Source organism: Puma concolor, chromosome D3 (assembly GCF_028749965.1).
Source record: "Puma concolor isolate L17-30 chromosome D3, mPumCon1.1.hap2, whole genome shotgun sequence".
Classification (NCBI taxonomy): Eukaryota; Metazoa; Chordata; class Mammalia; order Carnivora; family Felidae; genus Puma; species Puma concolor.
The window spans coordinates 69,550,582-69,567,009 of NC_141678.1; the positions used below are offsets into that span (position 1 = coordinate 69,550,582).

The 16,428-nt window shown below is 45.0% G+C and overlaps 1 protein-coding gene across 1 annotated transcript in view; it reads right to left on the minus strand.

The window, feature by feature from the left end:
* Positions 1–16,428, minus strand: part of DYM (dymeclin) — a 357,699-nt gene extending 341,271 nt beyond the window's left edge. Inside the window, exon 1 of the mRNA XM_086682934.1 lies at positions 16,169–16,428. The gene's annotated coding sequence lies outside the window, so the exon portion shown is untranslated. The remainder of the gene's footprint in view (positions 1–16,168) is intronic.

Genomic DNA, 16,428 nt, shown 5'->3' on the forward strand with positions numbered 1-16,428 from the left:
ATTAGTATGAACGCTTTTTTGAAAATGCAGATGCCTGGGCCCTCCTCCGACACTGTGAACCTGGGGGGGGGGGTGGAGGGGCAGGCATTTGCATTTTAATCACATGCTCCTCAGGTGTTTGATGTACTTAAATAAGTCTGGGAATCACTGGTTTGGAGGGTACTTGGAAATCAAGTTGGAACGCGAGCTTTCCAACTGTGGAGGGTCTGGAATGCCGGTACCGTACTCTGTGTTTCAGGTAATGAAGAATCACTGAATGTTATTGGGCTGGTGCGTGAAGTGACTGGAGTGGTAATTTCACTCACATTAAAGATCTATTACATCTCACCTTTTTTTTTGGCTAGGCACGCTCCCCTAGGTCCCTTCCTGAGTGCTTTGCATGCTGCTTCATCCTGCTTCGTCCTCAGAAAACTTATGAGTTGGAAGTACTGTTTTTCCCATTATGTGGTGGTATAAAATGGAGATTCACCCTCGCTCAGCACAGACTTAGTAAGGGTCTGTCTCACACTAGAACCTTTGGTTTTAATCGCAGTCCTGGCTTGAATGACCTGTTGAGGATTAATACGGTGGTGGCCTGTGCAGGGTGAATCCAGGCGAAGAGGTGGGAAGCAAACAAATTTGGATACTGTTACACTCGATCATGTGGGATTACAGAAGCTGACCTAGCATAGGGGTGCAGCAGGAGCTGCTTCGTAAAATTTTATGATTTTATGAGCCTGGGTGGCTCAGTTGGTTGAGCATCTGACTCTTGATTTTGGCCCAGGTCATGATCCCAGGGTTGTGGGATCAAGCCCCACGTTGGGTTCAGAGCTAAGCATGGAGCCTGCTTGGGATTCTCTCTCCCCCTCTGCCCCTCTCCCCACTCATGCGCTCTCCTAGCTAAAAAAAAAATAGGTGGGGCGGGGGGCAGGGGGGTGTGGGGTGTGGAGCAGGGTGCCTGGATGGCTTAGTCGGTAAGTTTCTAGTTTTTGGTTTCAGCTCAGGTCACGATCTCATGGTTGGTTTGTGAGTTCGAGCCCTGAGTCAGGCTCCGCACCGACAGTACAAAACCTGCTTGGGATTCTCTCTCTCCCTTCTCTCTGCACCTCCCTCTGCTCATGCCGGCATGTGTAAGCATACACACTCTCTCTCTCAAAATAGGGAAATAAACTTAAAAAAAAAAAAAACAAAGTAGAGGCAAGTGTTCTTGTCAATAGCTAGCATGCCCATCTACACCTCTGTTCATGCCATTCACGCCTGCCTTCGACCACCACCCCTGATCCCCAGCCCCTTTGACCCTAACCACAGAATGAGCCCTCCCTTTCCTCTGTAATCCTAAAACACACTATCTTCACTATCGTTTGGAATTTAACTATCCTTCCGGTAATACCTGGTTTTGCTGTCTGACTCTCATACTGCTATTTAACTTCTCGGGCCAGTTATTTCCCCGAGTCAATTTTACCACCATGGTCAAAAATGATACTTTGAACAAGAAATGATATGCTCAATATTCTGTTTTTAATTCATGAAATATTTGATATATACGTAAAATTATGTCTCCTCTTTTATGCGTACTGACTCGCGGTCTCCTGATTTCATGTGCCTTAAGTGGAAAGTAAACGTTAGTGGATCTGAAAAATCCATAACCAAATTCTGTCCTAACACCCTCAAAATATGTAAATGACACCACAGTGTACTTTATCCCAACTTAAGCTGAAAATCCATTAATCATAAGCTATATTCCAGAATCACCTGCTTCCTGAGAAAGGAAAAAAAAATAACACATGCCCCCTCATTTGTATGAGACTTTTTAAGAGAAACATGTTTTGTTTTGTTTTTTTTTTTTGAGAGAGAGGGAGCAGGGAAGAGGAGGAGAGGAAGAGAGAGAATCTTAAGCAGGCTCTGTGCTAGCTCAGCATGGAGCCCAACTCACGGCTTGATCTCACACCCCATGATCTAGGCAGAAATCAAGAGTCGGACGCTTAACAGACTAAGCTACCCAGGCGCCCCTGTACTCAAGACTTTAAGACAAAACCTCACGGTTGAAACAGGAGACGAGAGAAAGAGTGGACAACAGTCACTGGCCAAAGGACATGTTAAACACACAGATGCCTTTGGTCCACCAAGTAATGGAACATTCTCCAAAAGGTCACTATGTTCCAAGTGCTATATTAAGTACAGTGGGGTATTCCACTCCTGTGAAATGAGAGTAACGAAAATAAAAAGATTAAGCTCACAAAGATCAGAAGAGGTGTGGAAGATGGAAAGGTGACAGAGGGGTACTAACTGAACCAGCAGAGCTGAGGAAGCCCCAGTGTAAAATGATTACACTCGTGAGGAATGCCTCCGACACAAAATAAAGAAACGAAAATCAACCAAAGAAAGGAATTGGAACACAGATGATTCTAAGAAAAAATTAAAAACTAAAATAGCCTCAGAGAGAGTAAACAGTAACAATAATGAACGCAAATATTTACTTAGCACCTGCTATATCCCCAGGCACTATTCAGTTTTTTTAAGCTTATTTTGAGAGAGTGAATGAGCGAACAGAGGAGGAGCAGAGAGAGAGGGAGAGACAGAACCCCAAGCAGACTCCGTGCCGTCAGCACAGAGCCCAACGTGGGGCTCGAACTCACGAACCATGAGAATATGCCCTGAGCTGAAATCAAGAGTATGAGGCTTACCCAACCGAGCCACCCAGGTGTCTCCCCCCGTCCCCCAGGCACTATTCTAAGTGCTTTCTACATATTAACTCACCTGTTCCTCACCACAGCCTGAGGTGGTATTTCTACGTTCTCGTCACATACATCATGGGTTAGCAAATTACGACCCAAGGAGCCAGGTCCAGCCTGCTGCCTGAAGAATGATTTTTACATTTTTAAACGAATGAAAAAAAAAAACAAAAGAATATGTTGTGACATGTGGACGTTATGAGAGTTCTAGTGGAACACTGCAACACTCACTTGTTCACATGTTGCCTGTAGCTGTTTTTGTGACAACAGCAGAACTGCATAGTTACTACCCAGACCGCATGTGACGCCTTCATCCCCTTATACCGCTGCTGCCCACACTACAAATCTCAATAACACAGTTAGAAGTCAGCACTGCAAGTACCCTGCATACTGTGACACTCACTACCACTGGATATACATCATGTCAAAACAAGAAAAGAAGAAAGCAGACTTTGACGTCATGCTTTTATAGCAGAGCAGAGATCGTTTTTTTAAACCTGATGAGATGGGGAAGCATCACGTCTGTTGGGTAACAGCATCACGCTTGCACTGGAACGCCACATAGGAAGACATTACCAGCTACGCACAGCCTCACATGCCCTACCATGGAGCGCTCCCAGTTCACGAAAGCGACGATCAGGAGAATCAGCAAATTTAAAACACAACACTTCAGGGGTGCCCGGATGGCTCAGCTGGTTAAGCGTCCAACTCTTGATTTCAGCCCGGGGTCATTCTCATGGTTCATGAGATGAGCCCCACGTCCGGCTCTGTGCTCTGTGCTCACAGTGCAGAGCCTGCTTGGGATTTTCTCTCTCCCTCTCTTTCTGCCCCGCCCCCACTTGCGCACGCAGGTGACCTTGCGCACACTCTCCTCTCTCAAAATAAGCTTAAAAAAACAAATAAAAATACAAAACACGGCATTTCATCACAGCAGGGTGCTTTCCCAACAATAAAGAATGAAAACGAGGGCTGCAACCAAAGTCTCTGTATGGTTCATGTATTAACCAAACAAGAAAAGTCACTGACCAATCATGAGATGAACTAAATCATGTGTGAGTGCAGCAGCCAAAGAAATGTGTCCAGGAAAAATAAACATCTTTCAGATCCTCCATTGAAAATAACTGTTCAGAGAACAGTCTGAATGGAACAACTACACCTATGATTATTTTCCAAAAAAGTGGAGGAAAATACTAATTCGGTACAACCTGAAGTGGGATCTGCTAACATGCATAATAACTGATGGTGGTAAAAATACACCATCAGAAAAGGCTTAGATGGACAAATTTACAAACCTTGTAAAAATGCAAGGTGTTTATAACCTATTCAGTATTTAAACACACACACACACACACACACACACACAATGGGGCGCCTGGGTGGCTCAGATGGTTAAGGATCTGACTCTTGGTTTTGGCTCAGGTCATGATCTCATGGTTTGCGAGTCTGAGACCCGCATCGGGCTCTGCGCTGGCAGCACGCAGCCTACTTGGGATCTTCTCTCTCCCTCTGCTCTGCCCCACTGTTCGCACACTCATACACTCTCGCTCTCTCAAAACAACTTAAAAAAAAAAAAAAACAATAGCAACAACCTACTCATTGCAACAACCTACTCATTAGTCATTGTATGATCAATGAGCAGGAGCACTACATAAAATATTTGAATCTAACATGTGTTATTAAACCAGTTACGACCATTAACTTCATTACCTTCATGAACTTAACCACCATCGGTTCCATAAAAATTCTGTCTGAAACAGAAGCTGAATATCCTGATGTGTCCTACCACACAGTACCATGACTTAGCAGGGGTATGTTTTTATGGAAATTTCTCGAGCTCAGAACTGAGAATGAAATTTTTCTGAAGAACCATCCCCCTGAGCCACTGTTACTGAACACTGAATGGCTTTGAAAATTCATTTTTGCTGACTTGCTAATATTTCTCAATGAATTCAATCTAAAATTAGGAGGCCAATAGCACTTCCATGCAAAACCTATACTGAGATAGTCATTTCAAGGACAACTGACACTGAATCTTAAGTGATGTCAAGCTGCTTTACACACTTTCTAGGCTGTAAAAAAATTAAAATGAGATGGGATCTCCAATCCCAAACAAATATGCAGTAGATATACTTTCCAAAATAAAACTACAGTTCCAGCATTTTTCAGACCTCAATACAAGTATAAAAGTACTTTCCGGGGACACCTGGGTGGCTCGCTCAGTGGAGCATGCAACCCTTGATCTTGGGGTTGTGAGTTCAAGCCCCATGTTGGGTGTAGAGACTGCTTAAAAATAAAATCTTAAAAAAAAAAGAAAAAAGAAAAAAAAGTACTTTCCACATTTCGAAAACCATTTAACTATGCAACAAGAAGCTTCTACCTAACCTTCCATTGTAAGTGATTAGTGGGCAATGCGATGATCTGCTAAAAGGTAAGTATCAAGAAAACAATCTAGCAGAATTCAATAGATGCCTTCCAAGCAATAAATACGCTCCACTAAAATCATACGTTCATGGGTTTATATCTGTATTTGGAGGCACCATGGAAAAAGATACTTTCAAGGGCATGTGGGTGGCTCAGTCGGTTAAGCATCCAACTCTTGCTTTCACCTCAGGTCATGATCTCATGGTTCGGTTCGTGAGACTGAGCCCCGCTTCAGGGCTCTGCGCTGACAGGCTTGGAGCCTGCCTGGGATTCTCTCCCTCTCTCTCTGCCCCTACCCCCACTCGCTTGCTCTCTCTCTCTCTCTCTCTCTCTCAAAATAAATAAACTTTACACGAAATACTTTCAAAGATGAAATACAAAAAATCTCATTAAAAACCCATGTTAGGGGGGCACCTGGGTGGCTCACTCTGTTAAGTGTTTGACTTCAGCTCAGGTCATGATCTCACAGTTTGTGGGTTCGAGCCCCAGATCAGGCTCTGTGCTGACAGCGCAGAGCCTGGAGCCTGCTTTGGATCCCGTGTCTCCCTCTCTCTCTGCCTCTCTCCCACTTACACTCTGTGTCTCTTTCTCTCCCAAAAATAAATAAACATTAAAAAAAAAAAAAAAAACCCACGTTAGGGACACCTGGGTGGCTCAGTCAGTTGAGCATCCGACTTAGGCTCAGGTCATGATCTCACAGTTGGTGAGTTCAAGCCCCGTGTCAGGCTCTGTGCTGACAGCTCAGAGCCTGGAACCTGCTTCGGATTCTGTGTCTCCCCTCCTCTCTGCCCCTCCCCAACTTGTGCATGAGCGCTCACTCGCACTCTCAAAAATAAACCTTAAAAAAAAATTTAAGGGGCTCCTGGGTGGCTCAGTTGGTTAAGCATCCAACTTCGGCTCAGGTCATGATCTCGCAGTTCGTGAGTTTGAGCCCTGCATCAGGGCTCTGTGCTGACAGCTCAGAGCCTGGAATCTGCTTCAGATTCTGTGTCTCCCTCTCTATCGCTGCACCTGCCCAGCTTGTGCTCTGTCTCTCTCTCTCTCTCTCTCTCTCTCTCAAAAATAAATATTTTTAGGGGCGCCTGGGTGGCGCAGTCGGTTGGGCGTCCGACTTCAGCCAGGTCACGATCTTGCGGTCCGTGAGTTCGAGCCCCGCGTCGGGCTCTGGGCTGATGGCTCGGAGCCTGGAGCCTGTTTCCGATTCTGTGTCTCCCTCTCTCTCTGCCCCTCCCCCGTTCATGCTCTGTCTCTCTCTGTCCCAAAAATAAATAAAAACATTGAAAAGAAAAAATTAAAAAAAATAAAATAATAAATATTTAAAAAAAAATTTTTTAACAGTACATATGAACATCTGTAATCAATTCTGACAACTGAGGTTTACATTCAGTATTCCCTATTAGGTAAAATGTTATCCCCTCTCCTCCAAAAAGAGATTTCATTCTTCTTGTTAGAAAACCTTTATTACATGAGTTTGAGCCCTGCGTCGGGCTCTGTGCTGATGGCTCAGAGCCTGGAGCCTGTTTCAGATTCTGTGTCTCCCTCTCTCTCTGACTCTCCCCTGTTCATCCTCTGTCTCTCCCTGTCTCAAAAATAAATTAAAAAAAAAAACGTTAAAAAAAAAAAAAAGAAAACCTTTATTACAAAAAACCTATTCTCAGCCATTATTAGTATTGTATTTTCAATTTCCTCAGTAAAAAACTTATGGAAATTTCTCCTCTCTCATCACATAAGTGCCCGTATAACAGGGGCACCTGAGTGGCCCAGTCAGTTAAACGTCCAACTTCGGCTCAGGTCATGATCTCATGGTTGTGGAGTTCGAGCCCCACACTGGGCTCTCCACTCTCAGCACAGAGCCCTCTTCGGATCCTCTGTCTCCCTCTCTCTCTCTCTCTCTCTCTCTCCCTCTCTCTCTCAAAAATAAACATTAAAAAAAAAAAGTACCTGTATAATAATATCCTTCATTTTGCTTCTTGGCCCACAATGCCTAAATTATTTACAATCTGGCCCTTTACACAAATGTCTGGCAACTTTCGGCCTAGAAGAAGGAACAAAGGTGAAAAAAAGATTAAGTGACTTCCCCAAGACTATAGAGTTAGAAAATGACGAACCGGAGTTTCAGACCAAGGCAGGCTAGGTGCAGAAACCATGCTCTTAACCACTATACCACACAGTTTCCATGACCCAAGAACAAGATGTCATTTAAAAAAAAAGGAAACAATCAAAGAACAAGAAAAGATGCCTGAAATTAAAAACTGATTAAAAAATTCACTAGAGAGGGGCGCCTGGGTGCCTCAGTGGGTTAACTGTCCAACTCTTGATTTCAGCTCAGGTCATGACCTCACAGTTCGGTTAGTGAGATTAAGCCCCGCACTGGGTTCTGCACTGACAGCGTGGAGCTCGCTCAGGATACTCTCTCCCTCTCTCTCTGCTTCCCTCTCCCTCTCAAAAATAAATGAATAGGGGCGCCGGGGTGGCTCAGTCAGTTAAGCGTCCGACTTCGGCTCAGGTCATGATCTCATGGTCCGTGAGTTCGAGCCCCGCGTCGGGCTTTGTGCTGACAGCTCAGAGCCTGGAACCTGCTTCCGATTCTGTGTCTCCCTCTCTCTCTGACCCTCCCCTGTTCATGCTCTGTCTCTCTCTGTCTCAAACATAAATAAACATTAAAAATAAATAGGGGCGCCTGGGTGGCGCAGTCGGTTAAGCGTCCGACTTCAGCCAGGTCACGATCTCGCGGTCCGTGAGTTCGAGCCCCGCGTCAGGCTCTGGGCTGATGGCTCGGAGCCTGGAGCCTGTTTCCGATTCTGTGTCTCCCTCTCTCTCTGACCCTCCCCCGTTCATGCTCTGTCTCTCTCTGTCCCAAAAAAAATAAATAAACATTGAAAAAAAAAATTAAAAAAAAAATAAAAATAAATAATAATAAAATAAATGAATAAACCTGAAAAAAAAGTTTTTTTAATTCACTAAAGAGAAGATAAGGTCAAGGAAACTCCCATAATAAAGGACAGGAAGACAGATGGCAAACAGGAAATGGAAACTTAGAAGACACCACGAAGACAGAAGTAACAGGAGCGCCAAGAAGAAAGTAGGAACAAAACAGAGGGGTGTTAAGTGTAGACACTGCTGGGTTGGGTGTGAAGTGTCTGAGATTTTATCTTACCCGAACACTAACAAAGCCACGAAGCCTCTGGGACAGGGACCAAAACGATTCAGTGCTCATAGCAACAGCGGTCGCCAGAGTAACATCTTGCGTCAGTTTCCCGGGCCCCAATCCCCACAGGCCTTTCAAAGTATTTGGTAAAAATTAGTAATACGTCCATGAAAAAAGCAGCAAATGGGGGTGGGGAGCAGGGAAACCAGGTAAATTACTCAGCTCAGCAGCGAGCAATATCTCTTAGCAGTGTAAACGCTGAACGCTCAATGAGCCAAGAATTCTTACCTATGGAAGGGCTGGAAGACGGGGGAGGAGGAGGAAGAGCACCTCGTGTACCATAACAAGGAGTCAATAGGTAGCACCCACAGTTGATAAACCAAAAAATGGCCATTTAGTTATATTAGTCATAAATACAGTTCAAGTAGCTGTCTCTGGGAACCCGACTCCAAAGGACAGAGAAGGCAAGGCACTGCCCATTTTGTATAATGTACCTTCTTCTACTATTATTCTTATCTTTTCTAAAATAAAAGCACTACTTTAAATAGAAAAATTAACTTTTAAATAAAGTAGAGAAGGGGCACCAGGGTGGCTCAGTTGGTTAATCCCACTCTTGACTTCGGCTCAAGTCGTGATCTCACAGCTGGTGAGTTCAAGCCCTGCTTCTGGGTCACCGTTGACAGCGCGAAGCCTGCTTGGGATTCTCTCTCTCTGCCCCTCCCTCCCCAAATAAATAAATAAACTTTAAAAATAAATAAATAAAATTAGAGAGAACGTGCTTTACTACTCACCATCACAATCACTGATTCATATAAACAACTCAATGTGCAAGTACCAAAGAAGAGTGCCAGGGTGAAAACACAAACTAGCAGTACCCAAGCACCATCACATTACGCTTAGGCAAACACAGGGGGTCTGCCGATATTTCCCAAGTGCCCACTAGTGACCAGCACAATGCTAAGCACCAAGACTGAAATTGTGAAGAATGGAACTGACTTACAGTCGAGTAAGAGATATAGGTAAATCAACAGGAAATTATAATATGGCAACTCTTCAAGACTCAGTGAAAGCTTCCCAAAGGTCATACCATCAAAGCTAGGGCCTGAAGGATAAGAAGGACTGGCCTAGCTGGGTGTAGGGTTCAGAAAGTTGTCAAAGCAAAGGGAACACCACGCGTGAAGGCTTAGAGTGAAGACAAACACAGGCAAGGGCCCATTCCAGGAACTGAGAGAAGTTCAACACGGCTGGAGCAGGGCTAGAGCAGGGAGGGAATCAGAGTGGAAGCAAAAAAGGGCCAGAGAGCAGGCTGATGCCTGATGCTTTACAACAGGACGACTTACTAACAGGTTTCTACTTTGTCCACTGGAACCAGAAGATAGCACACATCCCTGGGTCTTCTAAGAGATCAGTGAACGCTTCCCCATACACTGATGATTTCAAAATACCTACATCCAGTCCAGAACTCTTTGTGGGTGCCAGACCATTTATCTAACTGCATGCCGTGCACCACCATCGGGACCCAGAAAACAAGCCACACCCCAGGGATGACAGAGTAAGAAACTGGGTAACTAATGACAGTGGAGTCGCCATGCCAGCCCTGAGCTGTCTACCTCTGGACTTTTACACGGGAAACAAACAAGATGTTTAAGCTATTATTCAATCAAGTCTGCTCTGCACAGCCAAACCGAATCTTAACTGATGCAGGAGGCTTCAAAAACATTCAAGGGGCGCCTGGGTGGCTCAGTCGGTTAAGCGTCCGACTTCGGCTCAGGTCATGATCTCGCGGTTCATGAGTTTGAGCCCCATGTCAGGCTCTGTGCTGACAGCTCTGAGCCTGGAGCTGCTTCGGGTTCTGTGTCTCCCTCTCTCTCTGCCCCTCCCACTCACGCTTTGTCTCTGTCTCTCAAAACTGAATAAATGTTAAAAAAAAAAAAAAAAAAAACACATTTTTTTTAAAAGTATTCTAAAGGGAAGGGTTGCAAGAGATACTCTGAAGGGACTGTTACAATTTGGTGACTGACTCCATCTAAAAAAGAAATTATCAATCACATCACATACAGAATACGTATTGTTTAATTCTTCCAGTGTTATTGGAAAGTTAACAGCTACTTTTAGTGCCTGCATTGTTTTTACATTGAGATATAATTGACATGAAGCATTATGTCAGTTTCAGGTGTACCACAGGGTATTCTATGCGTGTATATATTGCAAAAATATCACCACAGTAAATCTAGTTGACATCCATCACCGTACATCGTTACAATTTTTTCTTGTGATGAGAACTTAAAAGATCTGCTGTTAGCAACTTTCAAATATACAATAGAGCCTTATTAACTGTAGTCGCCATGCTGCACATCACACCCCCATGACTTATAACTAGAAGTCTGTACCTTTTGACCACCTTTACCCATTTTGTCCACACACCCAGCCCCACTCCCACCCCATAACCCCAGCCTGGTGTCCGCATATGTAACGAATGGGATCAAACTTACAGAAGAAATCGGAGGGCCTGGGTGGTTCAGTCGGTGGAGCGGCCGACTCTCGATTCCAGCTCAGGCCATGATCTCACGGTTCATGGAATCGAGGTCAGCACTGGGCTCTGCGCTCACAGCACAGAGCCTGCTTAAGATTCTCCCTCTCTCTCAAAATAAAAAAAAAAAGACATCTTAAAAAATATTAGAGATCAGAAAGTACTAACCAAACTTCCAGAAAGGAATGAAAAGAAACAGAACATTTTAGTAAGTGAGACCTATTTATAAAGTTGTTCCCAACGCTGCTAGTTTAGATTATTTGGACCACAAAGAAGTATCAGGCAGATAACTTACACGCTGTTTACACGCAGGTTTTAAGCAGAAGTTCAGGGCATTAAGCGCCACTAAGGAGCTCCCAAGGGGAAACGAGGTAAAGAGCAGGAGCAGATACTGAACAGGCTCTTCCTGAGACGCGGTAACCGGAAACGCACCACCACCAGAACCAGCACCTTCACGCCCCGACACGGTCCCGACCTCGGGAGCTGAGGACGGAAGCAGGACACCAAACTAGAGGCCTTCCCGAAGCCCTCTCTACCTCCAACATTCACTCTTCTCCTGGTCCTGGCAAAGGCTCAAAGCCCTTTTCAACCAACCAGGTCACAGAAGGACAAGTCGGGAAGGGGCCTCGAGCCCAGGGCTGTCAGGAGTTCGCTCTTCCTGAATGTTTTTGCACTTTAAGAGCTTCCCGTCGAACTGGGGGTGCCTTGATCACCCACTGAGTCGGAGAGCCTTCTCCCTCACTGCCCCAGGCTGCCCTGTGACTTCAAGCAGCTGCTGGGTGTTACACACACTCTGATTACAAGTACACAAAACTTTAGAAACATGAATATGAAGAGACCGAAACGAAATACAAAAAAACTTCGCAGGTTGTTACATCGCTTTTATGCTTAGTCACTTTTTTTTTTTTTTTTTTTACATCCAAATTAGTTAGCATATGGTGAAACAATGATTTCAGGGGTAGATTCCTTAGTGCCCCTTACCCATTTAGCCCATCCCCCCGCCCACAACCCCTCCAGTAACCCTCAGTTTGTTCTCCATATTTATGAATCTCTTCTGTTTTGTCCCCCTCCCGGGTTTACATTATTTTTGTTTCCCTTCCCTTATGTTCATCTGTTTTGTCTCTTAAAGTCCTCATATGAGTGAAGTCATGATTCTTGTCTTTCTCTGACTAATTTCACTTAGCATAATACCCTCCAGTTGCCAATGGCAAGATTTCATTCTTTTTGATGGCCGAGTAATACTCCATTGTATATATATATACCACATCTTTATCCATTCATCCATCAATGAACACGTGGGCTCTTTCCCTCCTTTGGCTATTGTCGATAGTGCTGCTATAAACATATAAAATATGTCAATAGTGCATGAGTCCCTTCGAAACAGCACACCTGTATCCCGTGGATAAATGCCTAGTAGTGCAATTGCTGGGTCGTAGGGTAGTTCTATTTTTAGTTTTTTGAGGCACCTCCATACTGTTTTCCAGAGTGGCTGTACCAGCTTACATTCCCATACACTTAATCACTTTTAAGGGTCTCATTTTACCAAAGCCCACACTGCAAGTGCACAGGTACTTCCCGTATGTTTGTCATGGTCACTAAAAAGGAAGATGGAGTGGTCCTCTCTACCACTAACCATTCCCATTGCCTACACAGTGAAAGATGACACTTACATTGAATTTGTAGTAGCAAAAGAAGTCACCTCACCTATTTTCCGAAGTCTCAGCAAAATGTCCCCAAACACACCATGGCAGAAAGAATAACAGCCCCCAAAGATGTCCATGTCCTAATCTATGGAACCAATGATTGCTATCTTACCTGGCAAAGGGGACTTTGCAGCTATAATTAAGTCAAGGACCTTGAGATAGGGGAGATCCTCCTGAATTATCTAATTTTTTTTTTTTTTTCAACGTTTATTTATTTTTGGGACAGAGAGAGACAGAGCATGAACGGGGGAGGGGCAGAGAGAGAGGGAGACACAGAATCGGAAACAGGCTCCAGGCTCTGAGCCATCAGCCCAGAGCCTGACGCGGGGCTCGAACTCACGGACCGCGAGATCGTGACCTGGGTGAAGTCGGACGCTTAACCGACTGCGCCACCCAGGCGCCCCCTGAATTATCTAGATAAGCCTGATCTAGTCACATGGGTCCTTAACCTTTCCCAACTGTCACTGGAGAGATACAATACTACTCACTTTGAAGATGGAATAAGAGGGCCACAAGCCAAGGAACAGGGGGTGGCCTCTAGAAGCTGGAAGAGGTAAGGAAACCTCTAGAAAACTCCAGAAGAGAATAGAGACTTGTTGACACACTAATTTTTTTAGCCCAGTGAGACCCATTTTGGACTTCTAAAATAGAGACCTTTAAAAATTTGTTTAAATGTTTCTTTATTTTTGAGAGAGAGAGAGAGAGAGAGAGAGAGAGAGCACGCACAGGGGAGAAGAAAAAGTGGGGGTGGGGGGACAGAGGATCCGAGGCTGGCTCCATGATAACAGCAGAGAGCCCAACACAGGGCCCGAACCCACGAACCGCAAGACCAAAGCCAAAGTTGGACACATCGCTGACTGAGCCACCCGGGTGCCCCTAAAATATAGAACTTTAAAAATAATTTGTGTTGTTTTTAGGACACTAAATTTGTGGTACTTTGTTACAGTAGGCATAGAAAACTAATACACACACAGTAAACAACTTCTGACAATATGTGAAATTATCTAGAAAAGCATAATCAAATTGCCCCATACTTAGAACAGACGTAAGTTATTTGTGAATATACATTTCGCTTTTTAAAAATCTGTGCATGTGTTACATTTCACTTCTATCTTTCTCCCGCTCTTACAAAACTCCATCGATTAAAATGCCAAAGTGACAATTCTTCAAACTTTTTACACAAGATGAACCATATTAACCAAGAAAAAGGAACAGGATACCAGGAACAACTGGAAAAAAATCAGGAAACAATTATACCATATTTTTTTAGAGAGTCAAACATCAAAGCGGTTGGAATGTGTAACTTCTTTGTATCAAATGGATACCACATTTTAAAAAATAAGTCCTTCTAAATATTGATATTAAGAGCTTACCATTGATTTTTTTGGATGTGATACTTGTATGTGGGTATATTAAAAAAAGAGTACCTCAACCTTCCACAGATATACACTCACATATTTACAAATGAAATGGTATGCCTATGATCTGCTTTAAAATAGGGGGCCAGGCACCTGTGTGGCTCAGTCAGTTGAGTGACCCACTCTGGATTTCGCCCTGGGTCATGACCCAGAATACTGGCATTGAGCCCCCAAGTCTGGCTCCGTGCTGTGTATGAAGCCTGCTTGGGATTCTCTCCCTCTCCCACTGTCCCTCTCCACAACTCACTCTCTTTCTTGCTAAAATTAAAAAAAAATAATAAAATAAAATAGTTTGGGGGCGCTTGGGTGGCTCAGTTGGTTAACCATCAGACTCCTGATTTCAGCTTAGATCACGATCACAAGGTTGTAAGACTGAGCCCCACTGTCAGGCTCCACACTGGGCAAGGAGTCTGATTAAGATTCTCTCTTTCCTTCTCTCTCTGCCTCTCTGCCCGCTGGTGTCTTTTTACTTCTTTGTCTCTCTCTTAAAAAATAAATTAAATTAAATTAAATTAAATTAAATTAAATTAAATTAAAATAGGAAGCCTGGGTATTCAGTCAACTGAGTGACAGACTTCGGCTCAGGTCATGATCTCACGGTTCGTGGGTTCAAGCCCCATGTTGGGCTTTGCACTGCCGACACAGAGCCCACTTCGGATTCTGTCTCCCTCTCTCTCTGCCCCTCCCCCGCCCTCAAATATAAATAAACACTAAAATAAAATAAAATTAAAATTAAATAAAATTAAATAAAATAGTTCAGAGTGGGGATGGGAATGGATAAAGGACACAGATGAAACTAAATCAGCCTGAGTTACTAACTGTCGAAGCTGGGTAATGGGTACATGAGGGCATATTAAATTATTTCAATGTCTGAACTCTTCTGTATTTGTATTTAAAAGTTACAAAAACAAAGTCCTTGGCCTCTATCAAAATAAGACTTAATACATTTAACAGAATCTCCTTCCTGTGACATCGCCCCCCTCAATTCTCTGCCACTCAAACCATCTGCAATTTATAGTTCAATTATTCTTTAATCTCCAAGTCATTTTACCTTATTTAAAACCTTAAGAGTTTCAGCAAATCACTTAAGCTCTGAGAGACTAGTTCTTCATCTGCAGAATGGGAGTATTTCTATTTGGCTAGTCTCAGTTGCCAAGAGAATTATACCCAAGATGTAAGTTATAAAGCAGAATAATCTTTCCAAAAATCATAAATTTCATGCTCAGCAGCAACCACTCACCTATTCCTATAAATCTCCTCCCTTCCACCTCCAGTTTCTCTCTTGAGCTCTCAACCCATCAGACCGAAGCCTGGGTTCCTCTGTAAGATTACACTCCTCTCCCCGGCCTCCACCCTCCATGTTTCCACATCTTTGAGCAGCTCCTCCCTACACGCCTCTCCCACCAACCTCCGCTCTTCCCTTTCAGGGTCCCGCTTCATCTACCCCCCCCATTCTGTCCATTCTGTGTACCCCTTTGCCGGCCCTATTACAGTCACCCCATCACTCCTCTACCCCAGCTCAGTACTTTCATGCGATCAGCTTTATCACCCCGCTACTGCCACTAACTCACAAACACCTGGGCTAACTTCCCACCCTTTCACCGTTCAGCTGACACACAACTGCTAGCTGCCAGGGGGTGGGAAAGGGGGAAATACAGACCGTTAATGGGTAGGAGTTTCTCTTTTGGGTGACAAAAATGTTCTGGAATTAGAAAGTTGCACAAACCCAGTGAATACGCTAAAAACCACGGAGTTATACTTTAATTGTACTTTTAAAGGGTGAATTTTATGGTAGGTGAATTACATCTCAATAACAATGTATATGTCAAAAAAAAAAACCCCACTATTGCTCACCCTGCCCATCACACGCCCATTTGTCAGACCAACATCGCCCCATCTCCCGGAGCATCTACCTGCTCTTCGGTATCCCTCCAACTCTTACCGCGACTCGGACAGACGTCCCTCTCACTCTCTTGACTAACACACTCCCTCACCCTCTGAGTGCCACTGTTCCCTGGAAGGGGGCGGGGAGAAGGGAAGATGTGGGCAGCTCTTGGGGCCCAGGCACAGCCCCTCCAGGGTGGCCCAGTCCCCCACTGGCAGGAAAGGACCCTCTACCCCGCCCTGGCGGAGAAGCCCCACCGACTGGCGGGTGTCCTCAAACCCGCTCCGACAAGGGGCCGGGGGCCCCGCCGGATTTTCAGGGCCGCTCCGCTGGGGGCGGCGCCAGAGCCCACCTGTCTCAGCCGGCGGGCAGATCCGCTTCCAGCTCCAGCGACACGCGAGAGGGTGGCAGAGAGGGATCGGAAGAAGCCGCTGTCGCCGCCGCAGCCGGAGTGGCGCACGCCGGCTCAGGCCTCCATGTTTCCACGTCTCTGCGGCTCGGGCTCCGGCTCGACTCCGGCTCGGCTCCCGCCCCGGCCGCGTCCGTGCGCAGGCCGGGAGGCGGGGAGAGAAGAGGGAAGCGGCCGAGAACGCGGCTGGGGACCGAACCGCC